The sequence below is a fragment of the Sparus aurata genome, chromosome 1 (genome assembly GCF_900880675.1).
Source record: "Sparus aurata chromosome 1, fSpaAur1.1, whole genome shotgun sequence".
In the NCBI taxonomy this organism is placed as follows: domain Eukaryota; kingdom Metazoa; phylum Chordata; class Actinopteri; order Spariformes; family Sparidae; genus Sparus; species Sparus aurata.
In genome coordinates this window covers 4,823,809-4,850,242 of record NC_044187.1, presented here as the reverse complement: position 1 = coordinate 4,850,242, position 26,434 = coordinate 4,823,809, and the positions used below count along the sequence as shown (strand labels likewise).

Genomic DNA, 26,434 nt, shown 5'->3' with positions numbered 1-26,434 from the left:
TCGAAGGGTTCAGAGGTCAGAGGCAAGAGGTCGAGGGGTGGGGCGACCTCTTGCCTCTGGGGCGTGATTTCTCCACTCTGAGACCCGTTTTCAAAAAAGTGCGTTTTCAGTCACTGCGTTTTCAGGATCCGTATGGACGGTTGGCCAAAATGATGCAATACATGTGCGTTTTCGCAAAATTGCGAAGACTACAGCAGCGAAAGCCTAAGGCCCTGACGGCATCACACCCAGGATCCTGAAGACCTGTGCCAGCCAGCTGTCTCCTGTACTGGGACATCTGTACAACCTGAGTCTGAGTCAGGAGAAGGTCCCAACCCTGGGGTCCTGCCTGGTTCCAGTCCACAAGATGTCGAGGCCATCCGACCCGGCAGACTACAGACCAGTCACTCTCACATCTCATGTGATGAAGGTCCTGGAGAGACTGGTCTTAGCCCAGCTGAGGCCACAGGTGAGGACGTTTCTGGACCCTTTGCAATTTGCCTATCAGCCCCATTTAGGAGTTGATGATGCTGTCATCTACCTGCTGCAACGAGCCCATATGCATCTGGATGGTGGAGAAGGCTCTGTGAGGATCACATTCTTTGATTTCTTCAGTGCTTTTGACACCATTCAACCTCTGCTACTGGGTGAGAAGCTGCAGGTGATGGTAGTGATGACACAATGATCTCCTGGATTACTGACTACTTGACAGGCAGGCCACAGTTTGTCCGTCTGGGCAGTGTTCTGTCTACAATGTGTCTCTAGGAGATGAGCAGACTCTATTTCCTGAGGAAGCTGAGATCCTTCAACATGTGCAGCAAGATGTTGGAAATCTTTCACCAGTCTGTTGTTGCAGGCGTAATTTTCTTTGCCGCTGTGTGTTGGGGCAGTAGCATCAGAGCCTTCACTAACCTTCCTGTGCCTTCACTAATCTTCACTATATCTCATACGAGAAACACACAAACTTCACAATCGACCGAATGCATATTCTTCCTTCAATTACAACGTGACTTAAACAAGAAGTATTCGGGCAACAAGTTATATAGTCAGAGACCAGGAAGTGTCCTTCAACACTGGTGAAGCAATACACTGTCTCACTACATGTACTGTTGAGTTTTGTTCTCATCGATGGAGCTTCATTAAAGACTTCAACTCTCCTTTCTCACCTGTGTTAATCAGATGAATGAAAATTCATCAACAGGTTTTTTGGGCAGTCTCTGTTATCTTAACTAGAACGGTACGTAAGACGTGATCTGTATCACACATTTCTCTTAAGGTCAGTTTTAAAATTGGGTTTATACTGTAAATAAAGTTTCAGTGATAGTTGTGGAGAAATGTGCAAATCATTGAGGTTTACATGAGAATATTTAAAGCAAAGGAACAATGAAAGATGTGCACATGATCTCTGAGAGCACTGAGGACCGACATTACACAGAGGCTGCAGTGAAGGAGCAACAATGTGTTGAGACTGTACTTTAACACAGCACAAGTGTGACGCATGAAACAAGTGTCTGCTGGTTATCTTCCTGTGGTCAGGCTGCTGCAGAGTGTGAATGAGAACTGCAGAGAAATACAGAACTCTGAGGTGTGAGCAACTTTTCTCACAGATAGAAAATACTGAGAAATGTATCTTGAAGCAAGAAATACTCAGAAATACTGATAAAATATCTGTCTAGCAGCTAAATACTCTACTTTGGTGTCCAGCGAGATGCTAACTCCGTCTGTTGTTTGGTGCTGGGCATGTAGTGTACAGCTGGTTTTTAGAGATGTTTCACTCAAAACAGCTGCTGCAGAAAACGAGGCTGATAGGAACACTGAGAGGGAACTCAAACATTTAAGTTAAAAAACATGAAACAAATCAAACTCTGTGAAGCTGACAGGAACTGGAGTCAGGTGATAATTCTCTGTGGCTTCATTACTAAAAGCAGCACGTCCACGTTATTCTTTTAGGACCCCCTCGAAAACGAGATGGTTCATCTCAAGGGGTTTATCCTATTTAATAAACTTGTATCATCATCTCTAATTTTGATCACATTATTTCTACAAATTCATTTGACGTACTCTTGTTATCCATTTTGTGACTCTAATGGTATTTAATTTCTCTTGACGTGAAAGACATGATAGAGATTCATGTTATTTTTGAACTGCAGTTCCTGTGTTAATTATGCTATCGGAGCACATCGACCAGCCTCTAACGCCTACGAACGCAGGCTCAAGTTCAGTTTGGAGGAAGTTTGAACGATGGAGGAAGTTCCTCAGGGCGATTCATTTTATTTAACAGATTTTCTCTTCAGATTTTTCCATTGTTAATGTACAGTATGTACTGTCACTGTTCATCCACAGAAACACAGCTTTACTAACTCTTAACTGTGCACTGTTGCCCATCAAATCTTTACTATAAAACCACCATGCTAACAGTGTTACAGTATGAATGTAGACGTACAGTACCTTGTACAGAGAGAAGGACGACAATAAATCCACTTGCTGTTTCTGTTAAACTCATAGCTTCTCCTCACATCTTTAAATCAGCAGGTCGATCACATACATGACAAGTACTTAATGTCAGCTCATCTCACCAAACACTTCTACATGAAGAGGGAAGACGCGGTCACGAGACAGTTTGTCTCTCTCTGGTTGGTTCACTTGTCTTATACACACATCGAGGTGTTAACTTGCTGGCTCACTTCCTCTTTATATTATTAACATGTATGTCAAGATGAACGCCTGTGAACTCTTAAGATGAAATGAAGAAATGATTCTTACTGTTGCTTTACAAGCAATGAGGGTAAAACATGGATGTATCAGCAAACTGAAAACTAAATGTGATATTGTTCCAAAGGCGAGGCAGCAGAACAGCAAAGGTTCAGTCAGCCTTGATTTTAATCTGAGCTTTGATTCAATTAAAAAGCCTAAACCAGACATTCATCAGAGTGTGTGTGAGCTAATGTTTAGAAAACAAACTGGATGTTACTTGTGGCAACAATAGTGAGGACCCAAACGTAAGTCACTCTAGAGGCAGGCAGGGTAAAGAGCAAAAGGCAAGATTTAATAACAAGCCATAGCAGCTGGATACTAGAGCAGGAGGTCGGAAACAGGGCAGCAGGACTCGAGGTTAAACTGAGGCCCAGGACTATGTCATGAGGCAGGTCTGGTTGGCTTTCAGAGAAGGGTACTGACTGATTATCTGGTAGTGGGTCAGTCAGGTCTGGTAGTGGGTCAGCAGGGATGGAAAACTCAGGGTTTGGAAAAGGTGTTGGTTGGGCTGCTAACAGAGAACCAGGGGCCAGAGGGGCATTGGCTGACCCAGGAACAGGAGCAGCGTCTGCAACGGAGACTGGGGACTGCTCCAACCAACTTCAACCCCACAGCCACCGGTAACTTTACTCTGGCTTCTGCCACGCCTCCCTACCGCCCCCCTTGTTCTGTGGTTCGGTGGCACAGGTTTTAATTCCTAACATTCCCATTTATCCACCCAAGCTGCAGGCTGCCTCCACCAGTTCCACCACCTGCGTCTAATGGGGGCCCTGACTCAGAGTTCTATTGAGTTCAAGGCAAGACCCTCCTTGACTTGCAACCTTTCAAGAGCCCCCTCACACCCAGCAACTGAATGTGTCATCACTGCCACCCTGCCCCAACCTCTGGCCACACCCATATGTGCTCCACCCACATTTAGTAGTCTGGCACCTGCTACACCTCCTTCCCCCATCACAGACATTCCTGCTCCCTGCCCACGTGCCAACCCACAGCCCGCTTCCCCATGGGGTCAACAAAAGGGGGAGGCCAGTCCTCCATGAGTTTGGAATGATGGTATGCAATAACTTTCAGGAGGGTTGCACTGCATCTATTGCACATCTGGTCTTTCTGCGGTGGAGCCCATGCCAGGTCCACTTGCCCTCACAACCCCACCCATTTTGCCACCTTTTGGTTTCCACCCAGGCATGGAGGTCCTCCACGACTCTTCATACATCTCAGAAGTTCCCCTTTCCACCAAATTAACTGTAGTACCCAGCACATCCCTCAAATTCCTCTAATCACCCTTCCAAGGAAGCTACCTTCCAAGACTCCCTCCCAACTGGGAAGCTTTATCGTAACTCCTCCGCTGCACAAAGCATCAACTCCTCTCACTGCTCAGACACCTCAACCTCGCTGTTTGCAATAGGGCCCAATGTCAAACCTTTATCTCACACTTACCGTACCCCCTTTTGCTTCATCCATCTACCTCAACCCCCCTTTCCGTCGTCCAATGTACTCAACCCTCCTTTCCACTCTCCAACGTACTCGTTTCCTCTATCTGTTCATCCAGTGTACTCTATTCCACTTTTCCTTCATCCCCCTACCTTGACCCCCTTCCCTTTCCTCATCAAATCCCCTATTAATCCAATTAAAACTACCTTTATGCTAAAGGATGGCATGGTCATTGTTAGTGAAAATTGAGTTGGATAATTTAAATGTATGTTTATTCATAGAACATTTCCTGTCTTGGGTGGCTGTAGGTCAGTGGGTAGAGCAGGTCGGCTAGTGACCAGAAGGGCGATGGTTCAGATACTGGCTCCAGGCTGAGCTGCATGTCGAAATGTCCTTGAGCAAGATACTGAACTCCAAATTTCTCCTGATGTGCATTTGGCACCTTGCGTGGCGACTTCTGCCATCAGTATAGGGCCCTGGAATGAGCTGGGGAGGGAGGACCCTGCCCTCGCCCGGAGACAGCTGGGATCTGCTCCAGCAACAAACCTTGCGACCGCATAAAAGGGTTGAAGCGGTTATGGACAATGACATGACATTTCCTGTGTATTTACCTGTTGTTTTTGATTTAACCTTTCAAAAGAAAGTGAAAAATGCAAAAATATCTACCTGTTAAATGACAGAAGGATGATGATGTTGTATGATGTGTGATTGTGTCTCTATGTTTTCCCTTATGAGTGTATCAGAAGTCTTCTACTGCAAACAAGGGTACTAATAAAGTAACTTGAACTTGAAGAAAATCCCAATGAAACATGGACTTGCAGGAAATATGTACTTTTGTATATTATGATATCACAGAAAATTGGGAACTTTTGTACCATCTATTAATACTTTTGTAAAAATGTGGTCTTCAATGAAGCTGCCAGAGTGGAGGCATTGTGTCAGGGTATCGTTACTGAGATTTCCACTTTTCAGGGTGTAACATTAGCATCACACCATTTACGGATTGATGAACCCTATTTAATCTAAAATGATCTTTTAAAAGTGAATTCATGTCCCAATGTGGTTGAGTGCTTTTAATATCAGACACAACAACACAATTATGTGATAAAGCTTCCGTTTAATCAGACCTGAATACATATTCAAAGTAAAAAAGCTGTACAAAAAGTAAAGTTTTGGTCATTTGGCCAACATACGGTCAGAGAGAAGAGTTTTTCTTTTAAGTCTTACTTGCTATTTTCCATGCAGGATGATGAAATGTGACGAATGTAAACAGAGTTTTCAAAGTAGATAGACACAAACAGCAATATAGACTGTTAATTATAGTGAGCTGTGAATTCAGTGAAGTAAAAATACAAATTCAGGGGGTGCCGTTCAGTTCAGTTTGTAAAGGAAGCGTCCGAGGTACAGAGGCTTCGTCCTTGCTGCAGTAGCCTCGGGTTCGATTCCCGGCCTGCGGCCTGCTGCATGTCACTCCCCCTAACCCTAACCCTCTCATCCTGTTTCCTGTCACATCTTCAGCTGAGCTATCAATAAAGCCATAAAGGAAAAAAAAATCAAATTAAACAAATTTAGAAAATGAGCATGTGAATACAAACAAAGGATATTTGACTTGTGATATAAACAGTTACAACAAAGCTAAACAAATACAGTTAAACAAAACAGTCTTATAATAAATTCTGCCTTCATGAAGGTGATGATGTTCCATTCATGTTTGAACAGTTGTAGGTAGGTGTTGTGGTCATTTTTGGAACTGCATGTGTTACACACAGAGGTGTCTCTAATGTTCAATCTGCTCTCATTAATATAAATGAGGTTTTAATTAAATATTGTTGCCCAAACACTGTGTTCTTAGTCAAACCATCAGTGAAGAAAAGATCCATCGATACCAACCACAGAGCCATGCTGTTGTCACAATCGGCGGCTTTTGATAACTCTGCTGTACAGTGCAGATGGATCCTCCACAGCTGCCTGATGGTTTGTTCTGTAGAGGAATTAAACAGAAATTAAAATAGTTTGTTGAACAAATGATATAATAATTAACATAAACCTCAAAAAATCATGAAATTACAGTTTAGAATAAAAAAACATCCAGAAAACAGCAACAAATGTTTGTTGACAAACCTTCAAACTTCATGTGTTTTTCATTTAAACTCAAACAGCAGCAAAGATTATCTTGTTTGAGGAGCTGCTCACCCTGAGGCACTGATGAAGTTTGTAGTCGCGTATACAACATTCTCCTCCTCATTCCTGTGAGGCCGAGCTGGGCTGACGTCTGAGTGAAGAGTGTCTGCCTGGGTCCGTATGAATCGTACGCTGCCGTAGTGAAGTTCTTCTGTCTGCTGGTCACAGGGACAAGAGTACTTTTACATATTCCATGTTTTCAAACTCTTGACAAAGAAACCCTAACACAATATAATTAAACTATATACTCGGCTTGTGTGCCAAAAATACATCTAGAAAAACTCTACAGCAATCTCTCTTTCAAGGGATTGCTGGTGATAACTTAAGTAGACATTTGCTTCCTTCTTTACGCTGATACAAAAATAGTTCCTATATGAAAGTTTTCACAACAAGGTGGAGGCAATGTGCCATTTAGTTCCATTATATTGGAGAGAAGGCCAACATGTAGAAACATGTAGTTTTGTTTTTGGGTGAACTGGCCCTTTAACCCTGTAAGACCCAAATATAGAAAAACCTAAAAAAAAATTGTTTGACCCTTCAGATGTTGTTGTAAGAGGCCTCTGATGCAGAAATGAAAGAGTTTTTAAAAAAAAAAAATGTTTATGTACGTTTTTAGAGAAATGTTGTAATATTGCAACGTTGGGCTTAGGTGGGAGCAGAATTTCTGTATGTGTACTCATGTTCTCTGAACAACAATTCAGAACAACTAAGGATTCATTTGCAGAGTTGATTGCTTACTTAGCCCCATAAAGGTATATAACATTAATAATAATCACACATTCATATTTTTATGAATAATTTTTTAAAAAATGTTTTATTAAATAGCTTTTTCTAGTGACTTCTTCATTCCTTTTTTCCTTTTCATGGCTGACTTTCATTCATAGTATAAGTCCCAAAAACAGTTCTTGTCCTCTGAAAAGCGAAGGTGAACATCACACTTGCTGCATTGCATGTTAGTGCAGTGTCTGCATCTTCCTCTCCCTGTCTTCACTGGGAAATGCGCAACTAGGTCCTTGCGTACATCCAATGGGAGGTGTGCACTTCTCTTGGATGGTCTCTTCTGAGGAGTCAGAGGTCTTCCTGATGTCACTGTTGCTGGGCTCCCTTGGCCTGAAGATGGTTGTCCTCTCTTTGGAGTTTGGAGCGCCATGTTCACCAGGATGAGAGAGGATGCTGGCTGTGCCTGAAACTGTCTCCTGTTCACTGTCTCTTTGCTAGAGATCTTGAGAGAGGATGATGGTGTGCCAGAAGATGTACATGTACCTGTGACAGGATTTGATGGGGGACCTCTATTTGGCGGTAAATGAGTCCAACAAATCCACAACTCCCATGTACTTGTTGTTGGCACCAACAATGTAAGGCCTCTCAACTTCAGTGTAGGTTCGGCTGGCTTTGTCCCAGCGTTGAATCTTCTGCACAGGTTCAGGTCCAGCAAAGGACAACACAAGTGTGATGGCCCTGTTGTCAGACAATTTGACAGCACAGATGTTGTGATTCCCCTCCACTCTGACGTCATTGCTTCCTCTCCCCTTTTTCTTCAAGCTCTTCTCGTCTTCAAGGTCACAGTTGGGCAGGCGCACCTGCCTGGCTGTTCCCACATAGTGAATTCCCCAATGTTTTCCAGGCAGACAATACTGTCTGCTTATTGTGAGTCGCTTTGGACAAAAGCATCTGCTAAATGCCCTAAATGTAAATGTAAATGGCTTAGCCTATGCTCTCTACTTATCATGCTAAAAGAAATGTGCATCCCAATCACCAGCCATTAAGTCACACAATACTGCCTTGACATGACAATACTGCTTGTAATGCCCTCTAATTATCATACTAAAAGGAAAACATGCATACCCCCACTTACATCCACATCAAACATCCAGGAAAATGTTCAACTTTCTCAGAACTGAATTGTCTGTTGATATCCTCTTTGTGGACAAAGTTGTGAAATTTTAGGTCAGTCTGATCAAATTAACTACATTTTTTTGGAGATAAACTTTTAAATCAGTCAAATTTGAACCCAAGGGTAGTATGTATACTTTCCATGTATAAAAAAACACTCTGTTTCAGGCAGTAGTGTAGTGGAGAGAATACAACCTGTTTGTTCCCACTGCAACAAGCCTGCTATTTTGACTACCGCACTCACCCAACGTTGTAATATTACAACAAATGTGTAACAAGCTCTAAATGAAACTTGATGAATCTATTCTACAAAAACTCCATACGTACATGTTCTAGACATTGTAATCACAACAAAAAAAAATATAAAAGAAATATTACTTACTTGAATCTGAAGAATTTAGTCAAATTAAACAAAGCAATGTTGTCCGAAGGAAACCATGAGAGGTTGTGTGAGTTCATGGCCATGAGGTGGGACTTATAAACAAATGTACTATCCAATAGCATCGTGAGACTAAACAATAGGACCCAATGACTATGTAAATGTGGTAAAAAAACAAGATAAAATGTAACAGATTGGTTTTTAGGGTGGCTAAAGGTAACGTTGTAATATTACAACAGTGGGTCTTGGTAGTAAATAAAACATTAACTGTGCTGTAGCATCAAACCAACATTCAATTAAGTAAAAAGTGGAGAGTTTTCAGCCTAATTTGCTAAGACATAGCCATGTGTGATCCTGAAGCTTGTATTTGTTATTACACTACCTACTGCTCACCAGCAGAGGTCACAACATTCATTCAAAACACATTCATATTTGTGTCTAAACAAACTGAATATACAAACTGACCTTGAAGGACAACACATTTACATCCTGTTTTACTTTGTTTACAGGTGGTGGACCCTGCCACCTTTCTAGCTTCAAACAGTGTTCTGGGTCCTTATTGTCCTCTGAGAACAGCTTGTTTATTCTCTTGGGATCCACAGATGTAGTCAGCCCCTCTGACCAGATAGTCAAAACTCAAACTTCCTTTATTCTCTCTATTCTCCACCTCTCTTCCCACAGGGCTGCCTGTCCTCAAAGTCTCGTCTTCTGGATTCTTCTGGGACTAACAGCTGTTGAGAGTTGCCAGCTACATTTGCAGCAGGCCCAAAGAACTTCTCCTCACAGCAGCGATGTGAGTTCCTGCAAGTATTCCAGTGTAGTTAATGCCAGCAGCTGCAATGCAAAGCTTACCAGCTAACTACACAATCCAAAGAAAACCAAGCCAGTTAGCACAGAACTGCTATCCTTGCAAAGGAAGAGAGCAACCAGTTTCGTCCAACTGCTGTCTTTCAGCAGACCTTGCACAAGAAGAACAGCATTTTTCAACATTGGAATCCCAACCTTCTCCTACTTGGCTCATCAGCCATGAACCACCAGCACCTTTTCTTCAAAGACTGGTAATGCTGAACTGCTAGACCGCCTAGATAGCACACAGCATAGTGTAGCAGTATGAAGGAGTGTTTGATGGGTTTCAGCTGTGTGGCTCTTTCCAGCCAATCACTGTGAGGGAGCACCTTATTAAGGCAGGCATAAAGGCAGTGCCGCCCCACAATCGCATAGCACAGCTTAGCACAGGACTTTTAGCTCTGGTTGATGGAACGCACATGTGTTAATTCAGTGTTCACTGTTTGGATGTTAATGTGATCTCAGATCAGGTTATTGGTAGTTTGCTTTGCTACACGGCTAATTTGACGTTAGTAGAATTATTCTTCACACAGACTCAGAGTCTTTGCATGCAACCAACCATCTTCTATAATCATTATGTCACACACACACACAGTCCTTCGGTCTGAAGCAAATCACACCCACATGTGATATCAGTGAGCACATGATGCAAGAACCACCATTGTTTCTTCTTTGTTCTGCCACACACGCACACTCACACACGCGCACACACACAGACACACACCTGTATATATTTAATAGTTTATGTGTTTTCATATTTGTGTTAAATAAAAGCCTTTTGAACCTACATGCTGTCTATTCAACTTGTACAAGACTGAATGTTGCCAACCTCTACTTTGTCAAGGACTCCAACATCCTTTCAACCATTGCTAGCTGTAATGGTCATTTTGGTTGTAATTATTAAGTTATTGTTGATCAGTGTTACAAACGGTTCAGTACCTATTTCTGAGACTGATGTGGTGAATTGGCTATGTTTTCCCTTCTTCGAGGGTGGTGCCCTGAGGTGATCTAATGTGAATTGGATCTTATTTGTGAAAATTAATATTTATCCCTGACAATAATAAATTATTAATGATAGTCAAATTTAACCCAAAACCCAATCAAGGTTACACTACTTGTGGTGCCCCATGTGAGGCAATGTACTCAGTCATTCATAAATGTGTTATATTAATTTCAGCATCGTGTTGCATGAAGCATTACAATTCACTTAGAGAAATGATAAATTTTTATGAGTTTATATTATTACCTCATTCATAATGTAAATATTAACATCTGAGTTTAAATGTCTTCGCCAAAAACTACATAGTGCCCCTTTAATTTAACAGTTGAACCCTGTGATGGATGCATTGTTGGACAGAACTTCATTTATTGTGGGTATTTAAATGAAAGTTCACAAATTCTGAAGTAATTTCGGTATAAAATACTGCCCTTCCACTGCAGCAAATCCTTCACATTATCTTAATTCGGGTCATGAGTTGAGGTGCACACAGAAAAGTATGAGAGGGTGATAGAAGGAAAAAGAAATGATTCATGTGAGGAAGAAAGTAGATAAAGAAGGACAAGGTAGGATCTTTCTGTTTATACCTGTGCTCTGTTGTCTGGTCTCTCCTCAGCCTCAGACTGGTGTTGTGAAGACCTCACTCTTCTGACGAGACGATAAAAGGTCCGAACAGAGAAACAAACAAATGATGTAACTCATCGTAGACTTTAGAAGAAGGTTAATATTTTTTCTAGCATACATTTGTACAATGCTCAAATGCATATTGAAATAAGAAATGGTTGGTGTACTCAAGCGATGTAGTGACTGATAAGGCTTTGGTGTCAAAGATGAATTCATAAGAGTGACAAAGTGGTGGATGAGGTGCAGCAGAGGACCACATGTCAGATTAAAACCCAGGACCACTGCAGTCTCTATACATGAGGTACACGCTCTACCAACTGAGCTACTGCGGTACCTAAAAATATGTTCTTCTTAAAACAAGCTTGATATCAGAGGGACTAGAGTGCCAATAACTCTGTCATCTTACATATGTAAGTCTTTCCTTTTAAGATGTGAAGCAAATTCAATCACAGAAAAACTGAACTGCTCACCTGATGCAGAAAAAGACAGCGAGTAGTATGAAGACCAGAATAACAGCAGTGGTTGAGAGAGCAACTGGTAACTTCCATGTAGCTGGAAAACAGTGACAGAGAACAAACACTGGAAGTTACAAGAACTATTGGGTCCAAATGTGACTGTAAGTTGGACAAAAACAATTGAAGGGGAAATGATAACTCACCTTCCTCAACAATCAGCTGTAAGGTGGAGTTATGACGTCCTCTGCTGTTCTGGGCTTCACAGTGATAATTCCCACTGTGTTCAGCTGTGAAGTCAGTGATGGTGAAGATCTGTCCTGATGCTTTTGGTGAGTCTTCATTCTCCTTGTACCAGGTGTAATTAGCTGCTGGGTTAGCATCACTGCTACAGGTCAGATTCACTGAACTGCCCCCCACTATCTCAGCAGAGGGACTCACTGACACAGAGGGAAGTCTTGGAGCATCTATAAATGTATTAAGAGAAAAGGTTAAGTGGTTGTTACAATTATAGAATGTGTAGTATTTAAACCATAAAGTGTGAACAGCTGTGTGTATCACTGTTTGAATCTGAGTCCCAAAGCAACATCAAACTCCTCAAGTCTCCTGGAGCTGCTCAGTGAATTACAGCGGACTGAGAATGTGGAGCACAAGAACGTAGACATGACAGTAAAATCTTCTCCTGCAAAGACTGTACAGATTTAATCTGTTATTTTAAATGAATTGTTTCACTTACATGTCACATCAATAGAGATGTATTCAGATGTCCTCCTCCCCAGCTCGTTCTCAGCTGTACAGTAATACTCTCCAGAGTCAGAGGACTGGATGGAGCTGAAGACAAGCTGTGGTTCTTTACTGAGAGGTTGAAGGTCTGGATCTTCATTCTCCTTGTACCAGGTGTAATTAGCTGCTGGGTTAGCATCACTGCTACAGGTCAGATTCACTGAACTGCCCTCCACTATCTCAGCAGAGGGACTCACTGACACAGAGCGAAGCTTTGGAGCATCTGTAGGAGAGATATAAAAAGATTATTCTACTTAAAATGTGTTATTACAGTAGTTCATATGCTATTTGAATCATAGATTGTGAACGGCTGTGTGTAGCACTGTTCCAATCTGGTCAGGAAACTGCATGAAAGATCTAAAGTCTCTTGGAGCTGCTCAAGGAATTACAGCTGAGAATGTGTGGCACAAAAACATTCGACTGGACAGATTTAAGAGATATGTTATCTCAAGAAAAAAAACTCACATTTCACATTAATATAGATGTATTCAGACGTCCTTCTCCCCAGCTCGTTCTCAGCTGTACAGTAATACTCTCCAGAGTCAGAGGACTGGATGGAGCTGAAGACAAGCTGTGGTTCTTTACTGAGAGGTTGAAGGTCTGGATCTCCATTCTTCTTGTACCAGGTGTAATTAGCTGCTGGGTTAGCATCACTGCTACAGTTCAGAGTCACTGAACTGCCCTCCACTATCTCAGCAGAGGGACTCACTGACACAGAGGGAAGTCTTGGAGCATCTGGAGGAGATATGAACATGTAATGATGGAAAATTTGTATATGTTATTACAGACAATTGACTGTTGTGATTGAAATATATCCGTCTCTGTTTCTATTGTAATTGACTCTGATCGTGGAGCTGTCCGTTGTCAGATTCCCCTGGTGGAAACTGACAGTCAATAAATATGACTTGTACTTTTAGTTCTTTACACGTGTCCATCTGCATGTGTGTATTTTCCTTATACAGTGGATCAAACTCACAGACTGGAGGAGAGCCGTAGTTCTCATGTCCTTTCAAAGCACAAGAGATGATGTCTCCAGGATAAACCTGGCCTTTAAAAGAAGATGTCTCCACCCCTGTGACTTTCTGTCTGTTGTTGAACCAGACGTAGGAAAGACGACCAGCTGGACTGCAGCTGCTGTGACACTTCAGCTCTGCCTCAGTATCAGACTGGTGGACTGTTATTCTGGTCACCTGCACCTGCAGAGCTGGATATGAGAACAAGAAACAATATTATTATCACTGGTTCTAACAGAAATCACTGATAGATGTACACACACGACAACACAACAGTTACTATTCCTAGAACTAGCAGTGAACATTAGTGACAACACAACAGTAATTATCACACAAACTCATGATGATCCATCATTTTCAACATGTTCACTGTTTCTAAATGTTCTATGTTGATGTTTTACATCAGTGTGTGTTCATCAGTACCTGTGACAGTCAGAGTTGTACCAGGTAACCTACTGTTCCATTCAAAGTTGATGGTATTGAATTTGAAGTGATACTGAGCTGAATCACTCTCTGTCAGGTCAGTGATTCTCAGAGTGGAGCGTCCTCTCTCTGATTCAAGGACCTGAACACGACCTGCAAACTGGGAGTCTTCACTAAGGTCCTCAGGCTGTGAAGGACTCTGCCACTGATGAGAACATTCAGGACTGAACCAGAATTTAGATTCAATAGTTTCATCACTGCTGTAAGTACAAGAAATGTCCACTGATGAGCCTTTGGAGGCACAGATGCTTCTGTCAGTGTAAATCACTCTGTTGCAGGTTTGACCATCAACACCTGAAAGATAAAAACAAAGTTCTCATCATTTCTAAACCCGAGTTGATGAAGAGTCACAATGAAGGTCTCCATATTAAAATACATGTAGTTATCAGACTCCATCAGATGGTGTTATGTTAGTGTAGTAAACTCACACACTGGAGGAGAGGGGAAATCCTCATGTCCTTCAACAGCACAGGAATAACTGTCTTCAGGATAAAAGTTGACTGAATAAGTAGAAGATGTTTGTGACTGAACTTTCTGTCCAGTTATGTACCAGATGTAGGAAGAATGATCAGGTAGACGACATCTGCTGTGACACTTCAGGCCTTTCCTCTTAGGCTCTGAGGATGTGCTCACCTTCACCTGGAGATCTGGATGTGAAGAGGGAACAAGACTTTCATTTCATACAACTTGTCAACATACACACACACACAACACATTTATATTATTGTTGTACAATAATTAAAGTATGAATGAAAATGTTACCTGTGGTCCTCAAAGTGACTCCAGGTGAACCATAATATCTCCCACCTGGTTGGTTTGTTATGAACATGAACTTGTACTCAGCTGAGTCGCTCTCTCTCAGGTCTGTGATTCTCAGAGTGCAGCTCTTCTCAGAACAACTGTACTCAACACGATCTTGATAATCTGAGTCTGTTCTCAGATCCACAGGTTGATATCTTCTCTCTTTGGTGAACCAGAATGTTTCTTTAACTTCATTATCAACACCATCTAGTCTGGATGGGTATGTGTAGGTGCAGCTAATTTCCACTGATGATCCTTTTAAGGCACAGATCTCAGTAGAGCTGTAAGTCACTCCCCAGCCATTCTGACCCTGTATCACTGTAACACAGAGAACATCAGAAAACACAATCGGACTCAAAATATCATCAGGAGACAGATTTTCACTGTAGTGAAGGAGCTTCAGTCTGTGAAGCTACACTTCAACACACTGTGGCTCTCTTCATACAAACCTGTGTTTGGTGGGCGAGTAAAGGCCTTCAGCCGGTTTTGTAAAGCAATCTTCATATGCTCAGTCTCACAGGTTCATAGTAGTAAATCTGTCTGTATACATCTCCCACTGTGCTTACAGAGGAGGTAGAGTCACCCTGAGGTCATGATCGGAGTCACCGACTTCTGTGTGGTCAGAGGTTCCTGTGCCTTCACTAACCTTCACTATATCTCATACCAGAAACACACAAACTTCACGATCGACCAAAAACCATATTCTTTCTTCAATTACAACGTGACTTAAAGAAGCAGTATTCGGGCAACAAGTTCAATAGTCAGAGACCAGGAAGTGTCCTTCAACACTGGTGAAGCAATACACTGTCTCACCACATGTACTGTTAAGCTTCGTTCTCCTCGATGGAGCTTCATTAAATACTTCGACATAAGGCATCACGTCACCAGAATCTCCTTTATCACCATCAGATGAATGAAAATTCATCAACAGGTTTTTGGACAGTCTCTGTTATCTTAACTAGAATGGTAAGTAAGACTTGATCTGTATCACATGTTTCTCTTAAGGTCTGTTTTAAAAATGGGTTGATACTGTAAATAAAGTTTCAGTGGCATTTGTGGTTCATGACAAAGTCAACAGAGAAATTACTTTAGAGAAATGTACAAATCATTAAGGTTTACATGAGAATATTTAAAGCAAAGGAACAGTGAAAGATGTGCACATGATCTCTGAGAGCACTGAGGACGGACATCACACAGAGGCTGCAGTGAAGGAGCAACAATGTGTTGACATTGTGTACTTTAACACAACACTTAGAGAGAAGAACTTCTAAGAAAAGTGTGACGTACGTAAGTGTCTGCTGGTTATCTTTCTGTGGTCAAGCTGCTGCAGAGTGTGAATGAGGACTGCAGAGAAATGCAGAACTCTGAGGTGTGAGCAACTTTTCTCACAGATAGAAAACAGTCACAAATTTATCCTGAGGCAAGAAATACTCAAAAATACTGATAAAATATCTGTCTAGCAGCTAAATACTCTACTTTGGTGTCCAGTGAGATGCTAACTGTCTGTTGTTTGGTGCTGGGCAGGTAGTGTACAGCTGGTTTTAGAAATGTTTCACTGAAAACAGGAAATGAGGCTGATGAGACCACTAAGAGTGAACTCAAACAATAAAGTTATAAAAATAAAATAAAATCAAACTCTGTGAAGCTGACAGGAACTGGAGTCAGCTGATAAATCTCTGTGGCTTCATTACTACAAGCAGCACCTCCACTTTATTCTCTCATTTTAGTCACATTCTTAATACAAATTTGTGTGACGCACACTTGTTCTTCATCTTGTTACTCTGATGGCATTTAATTTCTCTTGACGTGAAAGACATGATAGAGATTTGTGTTATTTCTGAACTTTGGTTCCTGTGTTAATTATGCCATCGGAGCACATCGACCAGCCTCTAACACCTACGAACGCAGGCTCAAGTTGAGTTTGGAGGAAGTTTGAACGATGGAGGAAGTTCCTCAGAGCGATTCATTTTATTTGACAGATTCTCTCTTTAGATTTTTCCATTGTTAATGTACAGTATGTACTGTTGATGTACATCCACACAAACATAGCTTTACTATCTCTAACTGTGCACTGTTGCACATCAGATCTTTACTATAAACCCACCATGCTGACAGTCTTACAATATGAATGTAGACGTACAGTACCTTGTACAGAGAGAAGGACGACAACAAATCCACTCGCTGCTGCTGTTAAACTCATAGCTTCTCCTCACGTCTGTTAAATCAGCAGGTCGATCACATACATGAGAAGTACTGAATGTCAGTTCATCTCACCAAACAGTTCTACATAAAGAGGAAAGACGCGGTCACGAGACGGTTTCTCTCTCTCTGGTTGGTTCACTTATCTTAAACACACATCGAGGTGGTAAATTGCTGGTTTCCTTCCTCTTTATATTATCAACATGTATTGAGAGATAAGTGCCTGTAAACCCTCAAGATGAACAAAAGAAATGATTCTTTCTATTGCTTCACAAACATGATTCAAAAACATGGACGCATCAGAAAACTGAACACTAAATGTGATATTGTTCCAAAGGCGAGGCAGCAGAACAGCAAAGGTTCAGTCAGCCCTGATTTTAATTTGAGCTTTAATTCAATTAAAAAGCCTAAACCAGACATTAATCAGAGTGTGTGTGAGCTAATGTTTAGACAATAAACTGGATGTTGAGTGTAGCAACAATAGTGAGAACCCAAACAGAAGACACTCTGGAGGCAGGCAGGTAAAGAACAAGAGGGAACCTTCACTATCAAACCATGACCGGCTGGAGGCCACGAGACCCGAGGCAAAGTTGGACGCCCTCAGGAAGCTGGAGAGTAGGACCAGAGTCTTGATACCATTGGAGACCTTGGATGCCGGGCTGGAGGGCTGTAGGACCACAGCATAGCAGCTTGACACCAAAGCAGGAGGCAAGCAACATGGCAGCATGACTGGAGAATGAAAACTGTGCACCAGGACTATGGCATGAGGCAGGTCTGACTGGGTGTCAGAGAAGACTGATGAATGATGGTGTGGGGAGTCTGGTGGTGGGTCAGCAGGGATTGGAACTCAGCGGTCGGAAAGGTGTCGCTGACCCAGGAACAAGACCTGCGTCGACAGGGGAGACTCTGAACAACAGGGCAGAAGACCCTCCAAGGGGTCAGACAGGGGGACCTCTGCGGTGCTAGGAAGCAACGTTAGCAGGCTGGTGACTCGCTGAGACAGGAGCTGGAGCAGGCAGGAGGTTAGCAGGCTGTTAGTGAAGTCAGTGACTACAAGTTGTGAGTCCAACAGCCTTGATCTTGAGCAGTGTGTCTTTGGGATTAAGTTTTAGAAAAACAGCCTGTCCACAGAACCTGTGATAGAGGTCAGTCATTCAAAAATTAAGCAGTACTTCTTCAGCTCCACCATCAGAGATTTTTTACCCGCCTGGTCCATTGTTGGTCAGTTGGTATTGTTATGAGTCATGAAATGGTGGGAACCAAACACAAGACACTCAGGAGGCAGGCAAGGTAAGGAACAAAAGGTGAGCTTTAATAACAAGCTGAGGTCTGAATACAATGTACAAAAAGCAACAAAAACAGGAGGAGCAGGCAGGAGCCAATACAAGAATTAAAGAATTGCAAAAAATACAACAACTAAATAAAATACAAACCAAAAAAGCGCTGAGAACACAGTCAGAGAAAACAAAGTGATTCACATTTTATTTGTGTCCACTGTTGATGAATAAAACCTTTATTCTGAAGACTGAAAACAAAGACAGTTTGTTTAAAGCTGAAATCCAAAACTTTCTGCACAGTGTCGCCCTCTGCAGCACAGAGACAGAACTGACATGACGTTCAAACTACAGAGTTGTTGTTGGAAGCTGGATGTTTATTTCAATCAGCCACTGCAGTACTTTGAACATGTTACAGCTACAGAGTGATAGAGCTGGGCTCATGTTACATTTCAATATGTTTAATATATAATGTACATGCTGTGAGATACTGTGCTTCCTGTTCCACATGTCTTTCTCTGCCAGGACAGGTGTGATGTGATAGAACAATCAGTATTTCTTCAAAACAAGTTACTGCATTAGAGTAAAATGTTATTTTAGGAGCATTAAAAAGATAAAATAGCATGTTGCATACCAAGTATTATCCTTAACATATGTAATGTACCTGCACAGGTAAACATAAAGCTGCATGCTACTCAGAACTTCTGCCACATGCTGCAGTTTCTCTGTTCAAAGGTGAGATGTTGCTGTAATCAGGATCAGACTCCAACTGATGGGGAGAGACAACAAGATGAAAGTCAAAGGCCTCATCAATGGAACGTGGACGCAATTAGATTTTAAATGACAACAAACTCAGACATGTTTAAATCAGAACTGTTTCCTTAACTTGATCTTTGCTATAAAAACATCGACAGTAAATGTGCTGATTTCTCGTCACTGTGGTCCAATACCTCTCTCATCTCCACAGTCTCTATGGGCTCATTTGGTTCAGTGGTGGAGCTCAGAGTTTTCTTCTTCCTGAAGGAAATTGACAAAACAAAAATTATCATTAGACACTCAGAAAACATGACAGTAGATATTCAAAGTAACAGATCAGTTGATGTTAATGTTTGTAGTTTCACCTCATCCACAGACAAAACAGAAGCAGCAGAACCGACATCAGAACTAGCAGAGTCAACCTGATGATATTTATCATAGTTGTTGTTGTTGAGCTCCCTGGAAATGGAGATAGACAGATATTAGATAGACTGTAGTGGACCTCACTAGTAGGGTTTGATTCATTTATCAGTTTCCCAGGAGTTACTGTCCTTTAGTCAACGACTTATTGTGATGGAGGAGAGGTGTTGTTCTAGTTTAAGTGTTTGTTACTAAAGTGGCATTCATGGGTTTTAAAGAGAATAGATGTGATCAGAAGAATCTTCTCCTGTAAAACCTGAACATATTCAAGTTGGTTTTTATATTTATATAAAGTGTTTCACTCACTTGTCACATTAATAGAGATGTATTTAGACGTCCTCCTCCCCAGCTCGTTCTCAGCTGTACAGTAATACTCTCCAGAGTCAGAGGACTGGATGGAGCTGAAGACAAGCTGTGGTTCTTTACTGAGAGGATGAAGGTCTGGATCTCCATTCTTCTTGTACCAGGTGTAATTAGCTGCTGGGTTAGCATCACTGCTACAGGTCAGAGTCACTGAACTGCCCTCCACTATCTCAGCAGAGGGACTCACTGACACAGAGGGAAGTCTTGGAGCATCTGGAGGAGATATGAACATATATCAATGAATTAGAATATGTTATCAGACAATTGACTGTTGTGATTGAAATGTATGTGTTTTTCCTGTCACAGTGGATCAAACTCACAGACTGGAGCAGAGCCGTAGTTCTCATGTCCTTTCAAAGCACAAGAGATGATGTCTCCAGGATAAATCCGGCCTTTAAAAGAAGATGTCTCCACCCCTGTGACTTTCTGTCTGTTCTTGAACCAGACGTAGGAAAGACGACCAGCTGGACTGCAGCTGCTGTGACACTTCAGCTCTGCCTCAGTATCAGACTGGTGGACTGTTATTCTGGTCACCTGCACCTGCAGAGCTGGATATGAGAACAAGAAACAATATTATTATCACTGGTTCTAACAGAAATCACTGATAGATGTACACACACGACAACACAACAGTTACTATTCCTAGAACTAGCAGTGAACATGAGTGCCAACACAACAGTAATTATTACACAAACTCATGATGATCCATCATTTTCAACATGTTCACTGTTTCTAAATGTACTATGTTGATGTTTTACATCAGTGTGTGTTCATCAGTACCTGTGACAGTCAGAGTTGTACCAGGTAAACTACTCCTCCATTCAAAGCTTCTTGTTGTGAATTTAAAGTGATACTGAGCTGAATCACTCTCTGTCAGGTCAGTGATTCTCAGAGTGGAGCGTCCTCTCTCTGATTCAAGGACCTGAACAAGACCTGCAAACTGGGAGTCTTCACTAAGGTCCTCAGGACGTGAAGGACTCTGCCACTGATAACTCTGATGAGGACTGAACCAGAATTTGGACGTGATAGTGTCATAACTGCTGTAAGTGCAAGAAATGTCCACTGATGAGCCTTTGAAGGCACAGATGCTTCTGTCAGTGTAAATCACTCTGTTGCAGGTTTGACCATCAACACCTGAAAGATAAAACAAAGTTTTGATGATTTCTAATTTTTGATTAGTTGATGAAGAGTCAAAATGAAGGTCTCCATACTAAAGTACATGTAGTTATCAGACTCCATCAGATGGTGTTATGTTAGTGTAGTAAACTCACACACTGGAGGAGAGGGGAAATCCTCATGTCCTTTAACAGCACAGGAATAACTGTCTGTAGAATTATAGTACACTGAATAAGTAGGAGATGTTTCTGACTGAATTTTCTGTCCATTTTTGTACCAGATGTAGGAAGAACGATCAGGTAGACGACAACTGCTGTGACACTTCAGGTCCGGACGGGAAGAAGGAAGTTCAGTCACTTGCACCTGGATATCTGGATGTGAAGAAGGAACAAGAATGTAATTTTAGACAAACTGTCAACAAACACACACATTTATTCACAACATTCACACACATACATTTATGATAGTTAAAATATGAAAATGATACCTGTGACCCTCAAAGTGACTCCAGGTGAACCAGTATATCTCCCACCTGGTTGTTTTGTAATGAACATGAACTGGTACTCAGCTGAGTCGCTCTCTCTCAGGTCTGTGATTCTCAGAGTGCAGCTCTTCTCAGAACAACTGTACTCAACACGATCTTGATAATCTGAGTCTGTTCTCAGATCCACAGGTTGTTTTCCACTCAGTTTGGTAAACCAGATTGTTCCATTAACTTCAGTATCACGGCCATCTACTCTGGATGGGTATCTGTAGGTGCAGCTTATTTCCACCGTTGATCCTTTTAAGGCACAGATCTCAGTAGAGCTGTAAGTCACTCCATAGTCATCCTGACCCTGTATAACTGTAACACAGAACATCAGAAACTACAATCAGACTCAAAACATCAGGAGACAGATTTTGACTACAGTGGAGGAGCTTCAGCCTGTGAAGTCCAAAATACTGTGACCTTTATGCCATCTTAAATCAAGTCAGTGTGGAAAGTTAATCTTATCATGAAAACTTGTTTGAGTTTCATGTTTCATGCCAAAGTCAGCAGAGGTATGAAGAAATGTACAAATCATTAAGGTTTACATGAGAATATTTAAAGCAAAGGAACAGTGAAAGATGTGCACATGATCTGAGAACACTGAGGACCGACATCACACAGAGGCTGCAGTGAAGGAGCAACAATGTGTTGACACTGTGTACTTTAACACAACACTTAGAGAGAAGTACTTCTAAGAAAAGTGTGACGTATGAAACAAGTGTCTGCTGGTTATCTTCCTGTGTTCAGGCTGCTGCAGAGTGTGAATGAGAACTGCAGAGAAATGCAGAACTCTGAGGTGTGAGCAACTTTTTTCACAGATAGAAAACACTGAAAAATTCATCCTGAAGCAAGAAATACTCACAGATACTGATAAAATATCTGTCTAGCAGCTAAATACTCTACTTTGGTGTCCAGTGAGATGCTAACTCTGTCTGTTGTTTGGTGCTGGGCAGGTAGTGTACAGCTGGTTTTAGAGATGTTTCACTGAAAACAGGAAATGAGGCTGATGAGAGCACTAAGAGTGAACTCAAACAATAAAGTTATAAAAATAAAACAAAATCAAACTCTGTGAAGCTGACAGGAACTGGAATCAGATGATAAATCTCTGTGGCTTCATTACTACAAGCAGCACCTCTACTTTATTCTCTTATTTTAGCCACATTCTTAATACAAATTTGTGTGACGTACACTTGTTCTTCATCTTGTTACTCTGATGGTATTTAATTTCTCTTGACGTGAAAGACATGATAGAGATTTGTACTATTTCTGAACTTTGGTTCCTGTGTTAATTATGCCATCGGAGCACATCGACCAGCCTCTAACACCTACGAACGCAGGCTCAAGTTGAGTTTGGAGGAAGTTTGAACGATGGAGGAAGTTCCTCAGAGCGATTCATTTTATTTAACAGATTCTCTCTTTAGATTTTTCCGTTGTTAATGTGCAGTATGTACTGTTGATGTACATCCACACAAACATAGCTTTACTATCTCTAACTGTGCACTGTTGCACATCAAATCTTTACTATAAAACCACCATGCTAACAGTCTTACAGTATGAATGTAGACGTACAGTACCTTGTACAGAGAGAAGGACGACAACAAATCCACTCGCTGCTGGTGTTAAACTCATAGCTTCTCCTCACGTCTGTTAAATCAGCAGGTCGATCACATACATGAGAAGTACTGAATGTCAGCTCATCTCACCAAACACTTCTACATAAAGAGGAAAGACGTGGTCACGAGACAGTTTGTCTCTCTCTGGTTGGTTCACTTATCTTAAACACACATCGAGGTGGTAAATTGCTGGTTTCCTTCCTCTTTATATTATCAACATGTATTGAGAGATAAGCGCCTGTAAACCCTCAAGATGAACAAAATAAATGATTCTTTCTATTGCTTCACAAACATGATTCAAAAACATGGACGCATCAGAAAACTGAACACTAAATGTGATATTGTTCCAAAGGCGAGGCAGCAGAACAGCAAAGGTTCAGTCAGCCCTGATTTTAATTTGAGCTTTAATTCAATTAAAAAGCCTAAACCAGACATTCATCAGACGGTGTGTGAGCTAATGTTTAGACAATAAACTGGATGTTGAGTGTAGCAACAATAGTGAGAGGACAAACAGAAGACACTCTGGAGGCAGGCAGGGTAAAGAACAAGAGGGAACCTTCACTATCAAACCATGACCGGCTGGAGGCCACGAGACCCGAGGCAAAGTTGGAAGCCCTCAGGAAGCTGGAGACCAGGACCAGAGTCTTGATACCATTGGAGGCCCTAGGATGCCAGGCTGGAGGGCTGTAGGACCACAGCCTAGCAGCTGGACACCAAAGCAGGAGGCAAGCAACATGGCAGCATGACTGGAGAATGGAAACTGTGCACCAGGACTATGGCATGAGGCAGGTCTGACTGGGTGTCAGAGAAGACTGGTGAATGATGGTGTTGGGGGGTCTGGTGGTGGGTCTGCAGGGATTGGAACTCAGCGGTCGGAAAGGCGTCGACTGACCCAGGAACAAGACCTGCATCAACAGGGGAGACCCACAACCACAGGGCAGAAGACCCTCCAAGGAGACAGACAGGGGGACCTCTGCGGTGCTTGGAAGCAACGTTAGCAGGCTGGTGACTCCCTGAGACAGGAGCTGGAGCAGGCAGGAGGTTAGCAGGCTGTTAGTGAAGTCAGTGACTACAAGTTGTGAGTCCAACAGCCTTGGTCTTGAGCAGTGTGTCTTTGGGATTTAGTTGTATGAAAACAGCCTGTCCACAGAACCTGTGATGGAGTTCAGTTGTTCACAAATTAAGCAGTACTTCTTCATTTCCACATCAGAGATTTTTTCCCACGCCTGGTCCATTGTTGGTCAGTTGGTATTCGTATGAGTCATGAAATGGTGGGAACCAAACACAAGACACTCAGGAGGCAGGCAAGGTAAGGAACAAAAGGTGAGCTTTAATAACAAGCTGAGGTCTGAATACAAAATACAAAAAGGAACAAAAACAGGAGGAGCAGGCAGGAGCCAATACAAGAATTAAAGACCTGCAAAAAATACAACAACTAAAAAAAATACAAATGAAAGAAGTGCTGAGAACACAGTCAGAGAAAACAAAGTCATTCAAAAACACAAAAAGAGTTTGTTTAAAGCTGAAATCCAAAACTTTCTGCACAGTGTCGCCCTCTGCAGCACAGAGAGGGAACTGACATGATGTTCAAACTACAGAGTTGTTGTTGGAAGCTGGATGTTTATTTCAATCAGCCACTGCAGTACTTTGAACATGTTACAGCTACAGAGTGATAGAGCTGGGCTCATGTTACATGTCATTGTGTTTAATATATAATGTACATGCTGTGAGATACTGTGCTTCCTGTTCCACATGTCTTTCTCTGCCAGGACAGGTGTGATGTGATAGAACAATCAGTATTTCTTCAAAACAAGTTACTGCATTAGAATAAGAAGTTATTTCTGGAGCATTAAAAGATCAAATAGCATGTTGCATATCAAGTGTAATCCTTCACATATGTAATGTACCTGCACAGGTAAACATAAAGCTGCATGCTACTCAGAACTTCTGCCACATGCTGCAGTTTCTCTGTTCAAAGGTGAGATGTTGGTGTAATCAGGATCAGACTCCAACTGTTGGGGAGAGACAACAAGATGAGAGTCAATGGCCTCATAAATGGAACGTGGACACAATTAGATTTTAAATGACAACAAACTCAGACATGTTTAAAGCAGAACTGTTTCCTTAACTTGATCTTTGTTATAAAAACATTGACAGTAAATGTGCCGATGTATCATCACTGTGGTCCAATACCTCTCTCATCTCCACAGTCTCTATGGGCTCATTTGGTTCAGTGGTGGAGCTCAGACTTTTCTTCTTCCTGAAGGAAATCAACAAACAAACAAAAATGTTCATTAAAAACTCAAACGTGAAAGTAAACATTCAAAGTAACAGATCAGTTAATGTTAATGTTTGTAGTTTCACCTCATCCACAGACAAAACAGAAGCAGCAGAACCGACATCAGAACCAGCAGAATCAACCTGATGATATTTATCATAGTTGTTGTTGTTGAGCTCCCTGGAAATGGAGATAGACAGATATTAGATAGACTGTAGTGGACCTCACTAGTAGGGTTTGATTCATTAATCGGTTTCCCAGGTGTTACTGTCTGTTAATCAACTAATTAGTGTCTCACCTGCCACAACAATCAGTTGTAAGGTGGAGTTATGACGTCCTCTGCTGTTCTGGCCTTCACAGTAATAATTCCCACTGTGTTCAGCTCTGAAGTCAGTGATGGTGAAGATCTGTCCTGATGCTTTTGGTGAGTCTTCATTCTTCTTGTACCAGGTGTAATTAGCTGCTGGGTTAGCATCACTGCTACAGGTCAGAGTCACTGAACTGCCCTCCACTATCTCAGCAGAAGGATTCACTGACACAGAGGGAAGTCTTGGAGCATCTGGAGGAGAACATGTACAGAGAGACAACTAATCAATATTAGTCAACATTTTATTTTAGTTCCATTGTCAGTCTAAGTGACTTCCTCATGTTACTCACACTGGACGTCTATAAATAGAGATGGAGAGTTGATCTCTCCATACTGATTCTCAGACTTGCAGTAGTAGTTCCCTCTGTCCTCAGAGCTGATGGAGGAGAAATGATAAATTCCGTCTGGTCCTTGGATCAGTGTTTGTTTCTCCTTGTACCAGGTGTATTTAGCTGCAGGGTTAGCATCACTGCTACAGGTCAGAGTCACTGAACTGCCCTCCATTATTTCACCAGAGGGACTCACTGACACAGAGGGAAGTCTTGGAGCATCTGGAGGAGAGATGTAAAAAGATTATTCTACGTTAAATGTGTTATTACAGTAGTTCATATGCTATTTGAATCACAGACTGTGAACGGCTGTGTGTAGCACTGTTCCAATCTGGTCAGGAAACTGCATGAAAGATCTAAAGTCTCTTGGAGCTGCTCAAGGAATTACAGCTGAGAAAGTGTGGCACAAAAACATTCGACTGGACAGATTTAAGAGATATGTTATCTCAAGAATAAAACTCACATGTCACGTCAATAGAGATGTATTCAGACGTCCTCCTCCCCAGCTCGTTCTCAGCTGTACAGTAATACTCTCCAGAGTCAGAGGACTGGATGGAGCTGAAGACAAGCTGTG

General features: G+C 41.8%; 3 long non-coding RNA genes across 5 annotated transcripts; all 3 read right to left on the bottom strand.

The window, feature by feature from the left end:
• Positions 1-6,000: 6,000 nt before the first annotated feature.
• On the bottom strand, positions 6,001-25,629 carry LOC115587821 (uncharacterized). Of its 3 annotated transcripts, none has more exons than XR_003985190.1 (5): positions 25,463-25,629; positions 11,555-11,636; positions 11,048-11,108; positions 6,358-6,503; positions 6,001-6,145 (listed from the first exon to the last, which is right to left on the bottom strand). It is a non-coding gene; the product is annotated as an uncharacterized LOC115587821 (long non-coding RNA). The 3 variants fall into 3 exon arrangements; XR_003985191.1 differs by having other exon boundaries at positions 6,358-6,500; XR_003985192.1 differs by having other exon boundaries at positions 11,048-11,105.
• LOC115587737 (uncharacterized) lies at positions 18,446-19,297 on the bottom strand. Its single transcript, XR_003985152.1, has 3 exons — positions 19,211-19,297; positions 19,040-19,106; positions 18,446-18,858 (listed from the first exon to the last, which is right to left on the bottom strand). It is a non-coding gene; the product is annotated as an uncharacterized LOC115587737 (long non-coding RNA).
• LOC115587732 (uncharacterized) lies at positions 24,487-25,327 on the bottom strand. Its single transcript, XR_003985150.1, has 3 exons — positions 25,251-25,327; positions 25,080-25,146; positions 24,487-24,898 (listed from the first exon to the last, which is right to left on the bottom strand). It is a non-coding gene; the product is annotated as an uncharacterized LOC115587732 (long non-coding RNA).
• Positions 25,630-26,434: the final 805 nt, after the last annotated feature.